At 44.6% G+C, this 16,099-nt stretch overlaps 1 protein-coding gene across 1 annotated transcript in view; it reads left to right on the top strand.

Moving 5' to 3' along the window:
* Window positions 1–16,099, top strand: part of MAPK1 (mitogen-activated protein kinase 1) — a 107,846-nt gene that overhangs the window by 665 nt on the left and 91,082 nt on the right. The window lies entirely within an intron of this gene.

Raw genomic sequence — 16,099 nt, 5'->3', positions numbered from 1 at the left:
ATCTTTGTAAATCTGTGGCTAAGCCGGAGCTAGGCAATGACCAATCTACCCATCATGTCCCCGTGATCAGATGGAGACTGTGTCCCCGTATAGGGCTGATGGCCGCATCCTCCGGGGCTGATGCCTCTGAGCGTGGCCGCATCCTTGGGGGCTGGGACCACTTGTCTAAATCACATTTAGGACTCATTCAGAGGTCATTAGTTTTTTTTTTTTTGCTCTTCGGCAAAAATTTGGTTTTAGATTCATCAGTATTTGGCCAGTGTCAGCCTTTACTGTCAGATTTACTCCAGGAAAAACATGGCGGTTTCTGAATACGGTCTGAAAAACAGCAGATAAATAACAGGTTTACGGTATTTATTTTTTTAACGAACACTTAGACTCTGATTGCAATCGTACATGGCACCATGATTTGTTGCATAACACTTGGTCCACAAAATGACACGGACGTGTGAACAGCTTCGTAGACTAGAATAGGTATGACTTCTATCTGTAAAAACAAACAACGTAGCAGTCATATGTGACAAACGCGTGTCTGAATGATCCATCACCCACACCATGATGTAAGGGGCTCCTTCACGAGGTGTGGGGTTGAGAAGACCTCGTCTTCCATGTAGCACTTTGTTAAAATTAACGTTTAATAATTCTGAAATTCCCTCCTCTCAATTTGGATTTTTTTCCTCAGCAGGCGGTGGTTACTCTAGAGATTTATTGGAGAATTGCTGTAAAGAATAACCTTTAGGGCTCATTCACACAAATGTATTTTCGGTCTGGAAAAGACGGACAGCATTTGGGGCAGTGCTTTGTTTTTCCTACAGAAATCGATGACTAGCATATTCTAGTCTATGGGTGGAAGAAAAAAAGAATATCATCCGATAGTTGTGTACATTGCAATTCTGTAACATAGGAAACTTTAAATGGTCTTGTTTTCTTCCGCTTCTGTCACCCTCACTATTTACTATTTAGCAAAAATTCTGCTTATCCGTAACATAATGGTGGGGATGTCCAGCTGATAGAGCGTATGTCAGGATAGAGAAATCGGCACTCAAAGCTCATTGAGTAGTAGAGGCTTGAGCCATGGAGTGTGGCTCACAGCACAAGGAGGTCGGCCTCGGGCTAGATCGGATGTGGACCTGCGTTTAGTAGCGGCCTGTACGTGCAGTATACCTGTATTTCCTGTGGTTCAGAATGCGTGACTTCAGATTAATGGACGTGTAATGTGGTGGTACTGCTTTGGGGAAATGTAATAAGGCTGAAGGTAGAGATATTGCTGCGGCAATTAATATGGGAGATAAGAGTTATGGCTTTCCACTTAGTCAGGAGGGTGTTCCTAGGATAGGCATGTCTTGCAATAAAGATGGTTTCCTCTTGGGATCTTAGCACACTGGTTTTCCCCTTCAGATAAATGCATATGCACTGGGGAAGCTCCCCATATAAGAGATGGCTGTGCCGGATGCCATACAGTGGCAGGTCTCACACGTAGGAAGCCATTGTAAAACAGAGCGTGTTCTGCTTCAGGGTTTTTTCCCTCCCCTTTCTAGATGGCACTCCAGGAAGAGTAGCCAGTCAGCTATACTAGTCCATACAGCCGAAATCTGGGGTAAATAAATGTGAGGACATACCGTATTTTTCGGACTATAAGGCGCACCGTATTTTAAGGCACATTAGTAATGAGAGCCTGCTAAGGCGCCTAGGTTCATATATAAGGCACACCGGATTATAAGCCACAGCGCATTAAGTTCATACAATCTAGGCTACACTCCGGAGCTCAGGTAAGAGCTCCAGAGTGCACTGCAGGTACCTGAATCCAGGCCTGGCATTACTGGCATTTCCTCCAGTAGCCCATCCGACGCTGCTCTTATGTACAGCATTCTAACATGCTGTATATAAGATCGCAGGCCGCACTTTAGAAAATAAACACTTTACTCACCTAAGCCGGTTGCTCCGGTGCTGGTTGGCCCGATGGGCCGCGCTGTTCTCCGGGACTGGCGCCTCCTCTTTCGGCCATCTTGCTCCTCTGTCTTCTGAAGCCTGTGTGCATGACGCGTCCACGTCATACACACTCGCCGGCACTGAGGTCCTGCACAGGCGCACTTTGGTCTGCCCTACTCAGGGCAGATCAAAGTATGATATTGTAGTGCGCCTGCGCAGGACCTCCGTGCCGGCGAGTGTGTATGACGTGGACGCATCATGCACACAGGCTTTAGAAGACAGAGGAGCAAGATGGCCGAAAGAGGAGGCGCCAGTCCCGGAGAACAGCGCGGCCCATCTGATCAACCAGCACCGGAGCGACCGGTTTAGATGAGTAAGCATGTCTCTTAACAGGAGGCATAGTGCTTGCTTGTATTCATATATACAAGGTGCACCGGACTATAAGGTGCACTTTAGATTTCTGAGAAAATCATAGGCTTTTATGTGCGCCTTATAGTCTGAAAAATACGGTACTCACAAGTCCAGACCTGGAGCCCATGCACATTTCCTTGCTTTAGTCACTTCAGGATTTGATGCAGGTTCAATGCATGTGACTGGAAGAAACCTTGTGAAACTTGTATCTGTGCAGCAGAAAGAAGTGAATGGTGGACCTATCAGTGTAAGGCTATGTGCGCACGTTGCGTACAGTCACTGCAGAATTTTCTGCAGCGATCTGAAGAGCACACGTGCGCTTCAAATCGCTGCAGAAAATGTCCGTAGTGAAAAAACAAAAAAGCCGATTCCATGCGCTCTGCCTGCAGCTCCTGCCATAGACAGAGCGGGGGCTGCAGGCAAAGCGCACGGAAGAAGTGACATGTCACTTAGAACGCGCGCTTCGAGCAGCAGCCGAAGCGCTGCGCTCTAAAACGCCACGTGCGCACGTCTCCTGCATAATCTCTATAGATTATGCAGGGGACGCAGGACGCATGCAGTTACGCTGCGCTACAAAGCGCAGCGTAACTGCATGTATTTACGCAACGTGCGCACATAGCCTAAGCCTCAAGACTTGGGCACCATTCAAAGACTTTTCAGCAAATGTCAAACAAATCAAGTTTACATCACTACAAATCCCCGCAGTATTGAAGGTCTCTGCCTCATTATAGTTCCTACCATAGTTGTCATAACTACTGCTTTGCTCTGATTTTTCAGGCTTTTTTTCCTATGACAGTTTTACTATATTTCTATTTTGATAATGCCAAATAGTATGCTGTCACAGGAGGACACAACTGGGCGGCAGAAGAAGGTAGAGGACTATTTAGTGGTATTTATGACATTCCTGCTCTGAACTTAAGACTGACCGTAGTTTAATTTTTTTTTTCTTAAATGAATAGTACACATGAAAATAAGCTACTTTGTAATATATTTTGAACAAAGAGGAGGGAAGAAAAAACGGCACCAAAATTGTATGCAAAAAGTGTTAAATTTTATTCACATAAAATATATGAGGATGCAACATTTGTCATAAGAATAAATAGTACAATATCAAATAGAAAATAGAAAAAATGAGGAAAAATGGGGATGAGGAATGCAAGTGTGGGTAGAACACAAAAAGGGGGGGAAAGATGTAAAGTCCTACCCGTTGCCGTAACGGAACCCTGGGGGGGTGGTGTATCACTGAAATGTATGAGTCCAAAAAATGGACCCCAGCCCCCCAAGGTAGTAAATAACCCAGATGACCCTCCACAGAGGATGTATAGTCAAAGATTGAAGTACATGACCAAAAAACAGGTAGACAAAGTACTTAGAAGAAATATAGGGAGATAGTATCCACCAGAGTAGTCGTAAGGCAATAAAGAGGAGGCTGAAGCGTTGTGTGTAATGAATGATTATAGTCGTGAAGCCGAGAGGTGCCCAATAGCACATAAACGGCTAGTAAGAAATACACACACACAATCAGGTCCTTTATGCCCAGACTAGTCGTGGAGCTGGAGAGGAAGAAAAATAAACACACACAATCAGGTCCTTTATGCCCGGACTAGTCGTGGAGCTGGAGAGGAAGAAAAGAAAAATGTAAAGGGTCCCGTTAAGGGACACGAAAAAGAGGGCAGATATAAACAATTAGAAGGGTGTGCAGCCCAGCTCAAGAAGTGGACTAGTCGTGTGGCAGAGAGAGGAAGCAAGTAGGTACAAAAAAGGGAGTAGTCGTGAAGCCGAGAGGTGCAGTACAGCACAGTGACGGCCAAGGTAAAACAAGGAGGGAGAGGAAAAGCAAGTCTCTGGACCCACAGTGGTTATGTGAGTCAAAGGGGAGTGAAAACAGAGGAAAAGTGAGAAAAGCAAAGACTACCTGTACAAATGGAGGGAGGTGGCGGCAGGAGGACGGTCCCAACAGCTGTTTCGCCTGAACGCTTTTACAAGGGAAGTGGTCCACTTCCCTTGTAAAAGCGTTCAGGCGAAACAGCTGTTGGGACCGTCCTCCTGCCGCCACCTCCCTCCATTTGTACAGGTAGTCTTTGCTTTTCTCACTTTTCCTCTGTTTTCACTCCCCTTTGACTCACATAACCACTGTGGGTCCAGAGACTTGCTTTTCCTCTCCCTCCTTGTTTTACCTTGGCCGTCACTGTGCTGTACTGCACCTCTCGGCTTCACGACTACTCCCTTTTTTGTACCTACTTGCTTCCTCTCTCTGCCACACGACTAGTCCACTTCTTGAGCTGGGCTGCACACCCTTCTAATTGTTTATATCTGCCCTCTTTTTCGTGTCCCTTAACGGGACCCTTTACATTTTTCTTTTCTTCCTCTCCAGCTCCACGACTAGTCCGGGCATAAAGGACCTGATTGTGTGTGTTTATTTTTCTTCCTCTCCAGCTCCACGACTAGTCTGGGCATAAAGGACCTGATTGTGTGTGTGTATTTCTTACTAGCCGTTTATGTGCTATTGGGCACCTCTCGGCTTCACGACTATAATCATTCATTACACACAACGCTTCAGCCTCCTCTTTATTGCCTTACGACTACTCTGGTGGATACTATCTCCCTATATTTCTTCTAAGTACTTTGTCTACCTGTTTTTTGGTCATGTACTTCAATCTTTGACTATACATCCTCTGTGGAGGGTCATCTGGGTTATTTACTACCTTGGGGGGCTGGGGTCCATTTTTTGGACTCATACATTTCAGTGATACACCACCCCCCCAGGGTTCCGTTACGGCAACGGGTAGGACTTTACATCTTTCCCCCCCTTTTTGTGTTCTACCCACACTTGCATTCCTCATCCCCATTTTTCCTCATTTTTTTCTATTTTCTATTTGATATTGTACTATTTATTCTTATGACAAATGTTGCATCCTCATATATTTTATGTGAATAAAATTTAACACTTTTTGCATACAATTTTGGTGCCGTTTTTTCTTCCCTCCTCTTTGTTCAAAATGCTCTTTGAAGTAGGCACCCCCCCCTGTGGGAACTCCAGGTTGTGTTTCCCCCAGTGATTATTGAATTAAGCCATGTATATGTTGTTTATAATTTGTAATATATTTTGTCAGACAAATCTGCTTTTTTTTTCTCTGCCACAATCAGTCATTATCAAAATTCTCAGTTCAGAGGTAAAATCTGTATTCCGTGAAGACTCTCATTACTGAGATGGGAGATGTTACTGATGAGATTCTATGATGGGAAGAGGGAGGAGCAGGCAGTACTTCACTCCCTCTTCTGTCTACATAGAATCTCATCAGTAACAACTGTATCTCCTATCTCAGTAATGGGAAAGTCTTATTGAGGGTGGCATGGTGGTTCAGTGGTCCTGGGTTCAAATCCCACCAAGGACAACATCTGCAGGGATTTTATGTGTTCTCCCCATATTTTTCTGGGTTTCTCCAACACTCCAAAGACTTACTGATAGGGAATTTAGATATTATTGTGAGCTCCAATGGAGACAGTGATGATCACATCTGTAAAGCGCTGTGAAATTAATATCTCTATACAAGTGAGCAAAATAAATTTAAAATACTGATTTTACCTCAGAATTGAGAATTTTGATAATGACTGATCAATTTTGGAAGAGAGAAGAAAATTTGGTAACATACGAGGAGCTGCTCATAAGTCTTTGGCTTTGTGATCTTTTTTTGTTTCTATGGTAACAAATGTTACCTCAATAAAAGCCTTGTCTAATATTTTCAAACTTTTGTGTTTGTCGCTTATGGCAACAGTGTTCTACGCACGCAAGAAAACAAAATGGCAGAGTCTAATGCGATATTCACAGCTACTGAGAGCAGAGGAGCGATAAAGTTCTTGTTTCTGCAAGGAAAGTCCTTGAATGATATCCATGGTGATATGTCGTAGACATTGGGGGATCAATGCCCTTCATATTCCACAGTTAAGAACTGGGTTGCCAAATTTAAAACTGGTCACTTCAGCACCAATGATGAGGAACATCCTGGATGACAGAGAGTGGTTATTCTGGAGATTGTCGATGCTGTGCACAACCTCATACTGGAGAATCGACGAATTTCAGCTAAAGCAACAGCCGATATCATGGGGATTTCCTGTGAACGTGTTTGTGTCATTATCAATGCACATTTGCACATGAGGAAGCTATCTGCAAAGTGGGTCCTCAAATGTTTGACAAGAGATCAGAGAAGCATGCGAGTCGGTCCATTTGTCAGTGTTTCCGGACTGATAACAACTTCCTGGATTGACTGGTCACTATGGAAGAGACCTGGATTTATTTGTATGACCCTGAAAACAAGGAGCAGTCAAGAGTGGAGGCACAGTGGTTCTCCTTGTCCAAAAAAGTTCAGGGTGCAAAAATCAGCCACTAAGGTGATGGCATCTGTGTTCTGGGATAAGGAGAGTGTGCTGCTAGTGAACTACCTTCAAAAGGGTTCCATCATCAATGCAAGGTATTACATTGAAATTTGGACCAATTGGAGGCAGCTCTGAAGGCCAAAAGGTGTGGCAAGCTGTCTAAAAGAATTTTGTACTTGCAAGACAATACCTCTGTTCACACTGCACAAGTGACAACGGCAACACTGTAAGAGCTTGGCTTCCAGCTGGTTGACCACCCACCTTATTCACCAGATCTAGTTCCAACTATTATCTGTTTCCAAACCTAAAGAAACACCTCAAGGGTACCAAATTTCACACCATTTGTGATGCTATGGATGCCTGGTTTGAGGCATAACCGAAATTCTTCTTTTTGCTAGGCTTACAGAACTTGGAATACCGATGTAAGAAGTGTGTTGCCATCAGAGGAGAGTATGTGGAATAAAAGTAAAGTTTCATCATCCTATCTGGTTTCTTTCTGGGTAAAGCCAAAGATTCTGGGTAAAGCCAAAGACTTATCAGCAGCCCCTCATATATTACAAAGTTGCTGATTTATGAATTAAAAATTTAAGCAACGATTACACTCCCTAAGAGTGACCCAGGTTCAGCCTAAAGTGTAGCTTTTTATATAGTACAGAATGCATGTAATAAACTATCAATTGGAATGGATTATTTTCAGGATGAAGGTTAGCTTGACATGAAAAACAAAACATAATCATTCATATGTACTTAAAGGGAACCAATCAGAATCCTAGAAAGTGAAGTTTATAAAATTAGCAGCTTGTTGAGTGACAGCTGCACTGGAGCAGATAATATAGTCATAGTTATCTCCTCCCCATTAGAATTCGCATAAGCATTATACAAACAACTCACTTTGTCTTGAAGGGCCTGTGGAAGGTCATACCCATGTGACCTGGTATCCAGCTTTGGTGGCTGAGGCCCCGCCCCTTCTGGTCACATGGGTATGACTTCACCACAGGTCGTGCTAGACAACGTGAGTGTTAGGCTATGTTCACACACTGCGTTTTTTACCTGCGTTTTTGGTCAGTTTTTGCTGCAGAAATTTCTTGAGAAATTCTTGTAACCTTTCTGCAGACATTCCCCAGCAAAACCTATGGCAAAAAAATTAGCTGTGCGCACACTGCGTTTTTTTCTTAAGAAAATTCTTTCAGTAGATTTTCTTAAGAAAAAGAATGAGCATGTCACTTCTTTTCTGCAGCTAACTGCGTTAGTTACCATATAATTGGCACAATAACGCAGGGAGCAACCAGCGGTCAAAACGCACCAAAAACGCAGGTGCATTAATCCTTCACTCTTAAGAAATTTCTTAAGAAAAATCATTTTTCTAGTGTGAACATAGCCTTAGAATTAGCATAAGCATTATACAAACGGGGAGGAGATAACTATGAATATATGATCTGCGCCAGTGCAGCTGTCACTCTAGCAGCTGCTCATTTTATAAATTTCACTTTCTTAGATTTCAAAACCTAAACATCCAAGCTGACCACTACAGGTATGTATAGAATCAGCCTGATAGTGCCAGTACAGCACTGGCTTTACCTTGTATACGAAAATCCTGGTGATTGGTTCCCTTTAAAGGGTTGCATTACTCTTATTTTGATGACCTATTGCAAAGATAGATCAATGTCAGCTCAGGTGATTGCTGTACACAGCATGTTAGGGTTTGATAATTTTTCATTAGTTTTGGGGACTGTAGTCTGCTGTGTGTCTGAGATACTCTCTTCCTTTCTAGCTAAGAATCCCTGTGTTTGTAAAAACAATTTTATAATTCTATACAAATTCTGCCAGGATGAACATTCATTTTCTTTCATAGGAAGATAGATGTAAAATGGTGCCCAATTTAGTAGGTTACATATTGCAACCCAATACAGCTCTGATCTATGTGCTGTTATACGCCTTGTGCATGAGGCCTTATATAGTTACATAGTTACAAAGGTTGAAAAAAGACCTAGGTCCATCTAGTTCAACCTTCCTCCACCAGTTCTACATTTGGTCACTAAGACATTTATAACCAACAATGTTGTGTGTACTGAGGAAATCATCCAGCCCTTTTTTAAAGGCTGTTATAGTATCTGCCATTACTACCTCTTGTGGTAGGGCATTCCACAGTCTGACTGCTCTAACTGTAAAGAACCCTTTCCTATTTAGCTGCCAGAATCGCTTTTCTTCCACTCGCAGTGAAATGCCCCTTGGTCTTTAGTATTGTCTTTCGAAGAAATGTCATGTGCCAGTCCTTCTATATTGACCACACATGTATTTATACAATTTATACGTATAAATGAGATCTCCTCTGAGACGTCTTTTTTCTAAGCTAAACATATCTAACTTTTTCAACCTGTCATCATATGGGAGGCCTTCCATTCCTTGTAGTAGTCTAGTTAGCTGCCTCTGAACTGATTCTAACTTCTTAATATCCTTTCTAAAATGTGGAGCCCAAAACTAGATCCCATATTCCAGATGTGGCCTTACAAGTGATTTATAGAGGGGTAACAATACGTTGGGATCACGGGATCTAATCTCTTTTTATACACCCTAAAATCTTGTTTGCTTTAGTAGCTGCTGCCTGACATTGAGTGCTGCTGCTCAGCTTATTTGTAATGAGAATACCCAAGTCCTTCTCCTGTTCTGTAGTCCCGAGTTTACTTCCATTTAATGTATATGCAGTTATAGGATTACTCCGTCCTAGGTGCATTACTTTACATTGATCAACATTAAATTATTTGCCAAGTATCTGCCCATTCTGACATCTTATACAGATCTTTTTTGTAATATGGTACTATCAAGGTCAGTTTTTAATATCCTACATAGTAAAGTGTCAGTCTTTGCTGATGACACCAAACTATCAATCCCATTCTCAAGGTCATTAATAAAGAGATTAAAAAGAATCGGTCCTAGCACAGATCCCTGCGGCACCCCACTGCTGACTATAGCCCATTTAGAGACTGTACCATTTATAACTACTTTGTTTCCTATCTTTTAGCAAATTCCTTACCCAGTTGCATATAGTTTCCCCTAGTCCTTGCTTCTGGAGCTTTAGTATAAGGCTATTATGTGGTACAGTATCAAATGCCTTTGCAAAGTCCAAATCACATCAGATGCATTACCTATATCCAAATTTGCACTTACCCCCTCATAGAACCCGAACAGGTTGGTTAGACACGACTTATCTTTCATGAATCCATGCTGTCTGTCAGTTATATTATTTTCTGCAATATATTTTTGCATGTCATCCCTTAAAATGCCCTCAAAAACTTTGCATACTACTGATGTCAGGCTTACTGGACGGTAGTTGCCTGGATCCACTCTCTTACCTTTCTTAAATATTGGTACCATCTATACAAATTAGTAGAAACAAATTTTATGCTACCATTAAAATCATATGAATCGCTGATCAGGGGCCCGCTGGCTTTTGTTGACTTTTAGTTCGAAAAACAGTTTGAACATAAAATCATGTGAAATTCGGCACTTAGCTTATACCGTGTTTCCCCGAAAGTAGGACCCCCCCGAAAGTAAGACAGGGTGGGGGTTACAGGGGGGGTCCTTCAATGTAAGGCCTCCCCCGAATGTAAGGCAGGGTTGGGGGGCCGCTGTGAAATGTAAGGCCCTTACCTTTGGGCCGCCGCTGTCCCCCATTGGGTCCCCAGGCTCCAGAGGTGTCCTCAGGTGCAGCTGGGCGGGTCCAGCGCTCATGGGGTTAACTCGCCGTGTTAACCCCGCAATCCGCCCAGCTCAACAGCTCATTGGCCGCCCCTGCTCCCCACGTCACCGCCGGCCCCCGGCTCGAGCGCTGATTGGCCCAGCAGCTCGGGCTGTAATTGGCCGCCCCTGCTCCCCACGTCACCGCCGGCCCCCGGCTCGAGCGCTGATTGGCCCAGCAGCTCGGGCTGTAATTGGCCGCCCCTGCTCCCCACGTCACCGCCGGCCCCCGGCTCGAGCGCTGATTGGCCCAGCAGCTCGGGCTGTAATTGGCCGCCCCTGCTCCCCACGTCACCGCCGGCCCCCGGCTCGAGCGCTGATTGGCCCAGCTAATGTAAGACCTCCCCCAAAAGTAAGACAGGGTGGGACTTTTTGGGGTAAAATTAATGTAAGACAGGGTCTTACTTTCGGGGAAACACGGTAGTACTCAGACTAAGCAATAATACTCATCCTCCGTGTTCCCCTTTAGTGCTGTGCTTCCTTCTCCCGTACTTCGCTCCTGAAATACCCATTCAGTCAGTGGCAGCAGTGGTGACCCTCCTCAGCTAGTTATTGGCATAGAGGGTATTTTTGGTGTGACAGTATCAGGTAAACACTGGAATAGGTGCCACATGGCGTCAAGGAGGATCATGGATTATATATTCTTGCGGTCTAAGGCTACGTGCGCACACTGCAGAAATTTTCTGTATGAAATCTACACCTTTTGACAGAAAAAATGCACTAAAAACATGCATTTTTGGTGCATTTTTGTGCCATGCATGTTTTGTTTTTTTTTGTTGTTTTTTTTTTTTACTGAAGTCAATGGATGGAAGGGCTGAAAAACGCACCAACAATTGACATGCTGCAGATTCTTATCTGCAAGTAAACAATAAGCAGCGTGCGCACAGCACTTAAAGGCCCCGTCACACTAAGCAACATCGCTAGCAACATCGCTGCTAACGAACAACTTTTGTGACGTTGCTAGCGATGTCGCTGTGTGTGACATCCAGCAACAACCTGGCCCCTGCTGTGAGGTCGTTGGTTGTTGCTGAATGTCCTGGGCCATTTTTTAGTTGTTGCTGTCCCGCTGTGAAGCACAGATCGCTGTGTGTGACAGCAACAACTAAATGTGCAGGGAGCAGGAGCCGGCTTCTGCGGAGGCTGGTAACCAATGTAAACATCGGGTAACCAAGAAGCCCTGTCCTTGGTTACCCGATATTTACCTTTGATACCAGCCTCCGTCGCTCTCACTGTCAGTGCCGGCTCCTGCTCTGTGCACATGTAGCTGCAGGACACATCGGGTTAATTAACCCGATGTGTGCTGTAGCTAGGAGAGCAGGGAGCCAGCGCTAAGCATTGTGCGCTGCTCCCTGCTCTGTGCACATTTAGCTGCAGTACACATCGGGTAATTAACCCGATGTGTGCTGTACTAGGAGAGCAGGGAGCCAGCGCTCAGTGTGCGCTGCTCCCTGCTCTCTGCACGTGTAGCTGCGTGAGCTGGTAACCAAGGTAAATATCGGGTTGGTTACCCGATATTTACCTTAGTTACCAAGCGCAGCATCTTCCACGCGGCGCTGGGGGCTGGTCACTGGTTGCTGGTGAGCTCACCAGCAACTCGTGTAGCCACGCTCCAGCGATCCCTGCCAGGTCAGGTTGCTGGTGGGATCGCTGGAGCATCGCAGTGTGACATCTCACCAGCAACCTCCTAGCAACTTACCAGCGATCCCTATCGTTGTTGGGATCGCTGGTAAGTTGCTTAGTGTGACTGGACCTTTAGAATGTTCATTGATTATGTTGACATGAAGATTTGGGCCACAATCTGCATAAACACACCGTGCACACACAGCCTGAAACCAGAAAATGCTTTTGTCATTCTTGGGGCGTAGGATTTCAATTGATTTTTCTGGCTAACGCTGTACCACAATATTACCTTGTATTGTACATAACGTATTATAAAATGGTAAGTTTGCCATGAGAAATCTGTGGAATGCACTCTCATGTCCACACTAGTTTCACTAGTGTTTTTCATAGCAGACCTGCATCAAGTGTCCTTTGCTTCAATTATTTTGCTTTCTAGAATGCAATTCCTGAATACAGAGACTACTTCTCGTTATTTTTCATTCTGTTTGCGAACAAGACGCCTGTATTTTTGGGCATTGATTTCTGAGTTTTTATGACCCTATGTCATTATATAGAGGACTGCTAGTGAAAAAGGGCTGAGACAGGATCTCTCAAGGATGGGAACTTATCACTGTTCTTCGTATTACAAAAGTGAAAGGCAAACTGGATTCTGTTTTTTAGGCATCAATGTCTTATTTTTATCACTTGTAAAAACACAAACCATTCATCAGTTTTTTGGAATCAAACTCCCTCATTGTCAGTTTTTTGTTTTTTTTTTTTACCATCAGTTTCATTAGTGATGTTCACATGGTTCAGGATTCCGTTATCCTGCGTCACGCAACGGATTCCAGTGCAGGAATCAGTCAAGTTTTACTGATCATGCCCAGCGTGTCCAGCAGAACGTCCAAAATCATGTAAAATCAGTTCCCCTGCCACCCACGCAGGTTTTAAACTGAAATGATCGCCCGGTGGCCGGCTTTCGAGAGTGATCATCCGATCAGCCGGCTTTTCAGAGCGATCAGCTGATCATTCTTTCTCGTTTCTATACTGAAACAATTTCACCACAGGAATCCACTTTCTCCTGATAATCAATTCCATTTCTTGTCACCCATTGTACAACGCATCAGTCACAAACGTCAAGCAACGCAGACCGACTGACACAAAAAAACGGAAATGTGAACATAGCCTAAGCTGCAGCCACCACCACTGGGCTCTTATATACAGCATTCTAACATGCTGTATATAAGAGCCCAGGCCGCTGGGTATAACATAAAACACTTTAGAATACTCGCCTAGAAGGTCGCTCCGGTGCACAACAGTCCGATGGGTGTCTCCGTTCTCCGGGACCGGCGCCTCCCCTTTCGGCCATCTTGGTCTTTCTTATTCTGAAGCCGCGGTGCATGACACATCTAAATCATACACACTCGCTGGCATTGAGGTCCCTCACTACAATACTTTGATCTGCCCTGAGCAGGGCAGATCAAAGTGCGCCTGCTCGGGATCTCAAGGCTGGCTCGTGTGTATGATGTAGACCTGTCATGCACCGCGGCTTCAGAATAAGGAAGACCAAGATGGGTAAAAGGGGAGGCGCCGGTCCCGGAGAACGGAGACACCCATCCGACTGTTGTGCACCGGAGCGAGCTTCTAGGCGAGTATTATAAAGTGTTTTTTATGTTATACCCAGCGGCCTGGGCACTTGTATACAGCATGTTAGAATGCTGTATATAAAAGCCCAGTGGCTGCAGCTTATAGGGCAAAAAACTGGTGACAGGTTCCCTTTAAATCTGCTGCAGAATGTTGCGCCTCTGCATGTTCTCAAATATGCACGTATATTTTAATTGTCTCTCCAGTAAAGGAGACAAACTCTAGCACAGCGCCACCTATTGGAAGTAGCGATCCTAAAAGTCACAAGTGGATTTTCAACAATCCTTTGCAATATGACTCAGGATATATAAGCCAGATCAGAATCCCAATTTGCAGACACGGTGTTTTGGGGTGCTTGCCCCTCTTCAGTGCAAAGTATGGGGGTGTCTGATCTGGCTCATGAGAAAGCTATGTGGGGACCACGGGGGAACACTAGTCTCCTTAAGGAGACTTTGCAAGCCAGTTTGCAAAGGATTGTTGAAAATCCACTTGTGACTTTTAGGATCGCTACTTCCAATAGGTGGCGCTGTGCTAGAGTTTGTCTCCTTTAAGGTACTGTCACACATAACGAGATCGCTAGCGAGATCGCAGCTGAGTCACCGTTTGGTGACGCAGTAGCGATCCCGTTAGCGATCTCGTTATGTGTGACACTTACCAGCGATCAGGCCCCTGCTGTGAGATCGCTAATCGTTGCAGAATGGTCCAGGCCATTTTCTTCAAAGGCGATGTCCTGCTGGGCAGGACACATCGCTGTGTTTGACACTGTGTGACAGGGTCACAGTGACTGCTGAGATCGTTATACAGGTCGCTACTGCGACCTGTATTGTTCCTGCATCGCTGGTAAGATCTGACTGTGTGACATCTCACCTGCGACCTCCCAGCGACTTACCTGCGATCCCTATCAGGTCGCATCGTTTTCGGGATCGCTGGTAAGTCGTTGTGTGTGACTGGGCCTTTACTGGAGAGACAATTTGAATATTTCTTAGAGGGGCGTGGCAGCTATAAGTCCCCTTACCTGGCAGCCAGACTGGCTTGCAAAGTCTCCTTATGGAGAATAGTGTTCCCCCGTGGTCCCCACATAGCTTTCTCATGAGCCAGATCAGACACCCCCATACTTTGCACTGACGAGGGGAAAGCACCCCGAAACACTGTCTGCAAATTGGGATTCTGATCTGGCTTATATATCCTGAGTCATATTGCAAAGGATTGTTGAAAATCCACTTGTGACTTTTAGGATCGCTACTTCCAATAGGTGGCGTATATTTTACACATTTCAATTAAAGCTTTATTCTAAATGTTCACATTTTGTAGTGTTATAGATATGGATGATGATGTCTCAAAGATCAAACTAGAAAAAAATTATTTTTAGAGGCAGTATATCAAATTTTTACTAGCAATCCTACCGTCATTAAATATTTAAAACATCAATTTTTATTAAGTTTAAAAATACAAAATAATCCCACACCGTGAGTGAATACACACAACCAACAAAAACACAAATTCGGACACAATGAGGCCACAATAGGGACCTCTTTAAATGCGGAGTTATTGTGGAAGTCTTGGTACTGTCTCAAAGATATTTTACTTTTTTTTTTCTTTTTTATTTTTTTCAATAAAGGACATTAATTTCTTATTGGGCGGTCCACTACTTGGACATCTGTGTATTAAGTGAGAGATTTCCCCAAGGAAAATGTAGAAACCTTACTCTCCTCCTGATCTTATACCATTCCTGCAATGTCTGTGCCAGAACTCCCAGCGATCGCATAATAGTGGGTGGGGGAGGGGTGGATACAGCATTTAAAATTGAACTATGCTTTCAACAAACTTTGCATAAATTAATTGTACAGAGGATTATTTGAAACTTCAATGTATCTTATCAAAGAGATCAGCTTCCTTCCCCACTTTGTCAGGCACTTCTTAAGGTGGTATCACACACAGCGACAACGACGTCGCTGCTACGTCACTATTTTCTGCGACGTCGCTGTCGCTGTGGGACATCCAGCAACGACCTGGCCCCTGCAGTGAGGTCGCCGGCCGTTGCTGAATGTCCAGCTTCATTTTTTGGTCGTCGCTCTCCCGCTGTGACGCACACATCGCTGTGTGTGACAGCGAGAGAGCGACGAAATGAAGAGAGCAGGAGCCGGCGTCTGGCAGCTGCGGTAAGCTGTAACCAGGGTAAACATCGGGTAACCAAAGGAAGCCCTTTCCCTTGTTACCCGATATTTACCTTCGTTACCAGCGTCCGCTCTCGCTGCCAGCGCCGGCTCCTGCTCTGTGCACATGTGGCTGCAGTACACATCGGGTAATTAACCAGATGTGTACTGTAGCTAGGAGTGCAGGGAGCCAGCGCTAAGCGTGGTTCCCTGCTCTCTACACATGTAGCACAGCGACGTTATGATCGCTGCTG

This window comes from Anomaloglossus baeobatrachus, chromosome 1 (assembly GCF_048569485.1).
Source record: "Anomaloglossus baeobatrachus isolate aAnoBae1 chromosome 1, aAnoBae1.hap1, whole genome shotgun sequence".
NCBI lineage: Eukaryota > Metazoa > Chordata > Amphibia > Anura > Aromobatidae > Anomaloglossus > Anomaloglossus baeobatrachus.
The sequence above is the reverse complement of the archived record's forward strand: the minus strand, read 5'-3'. Positions and strand labels throughout refer to the sequence as shown.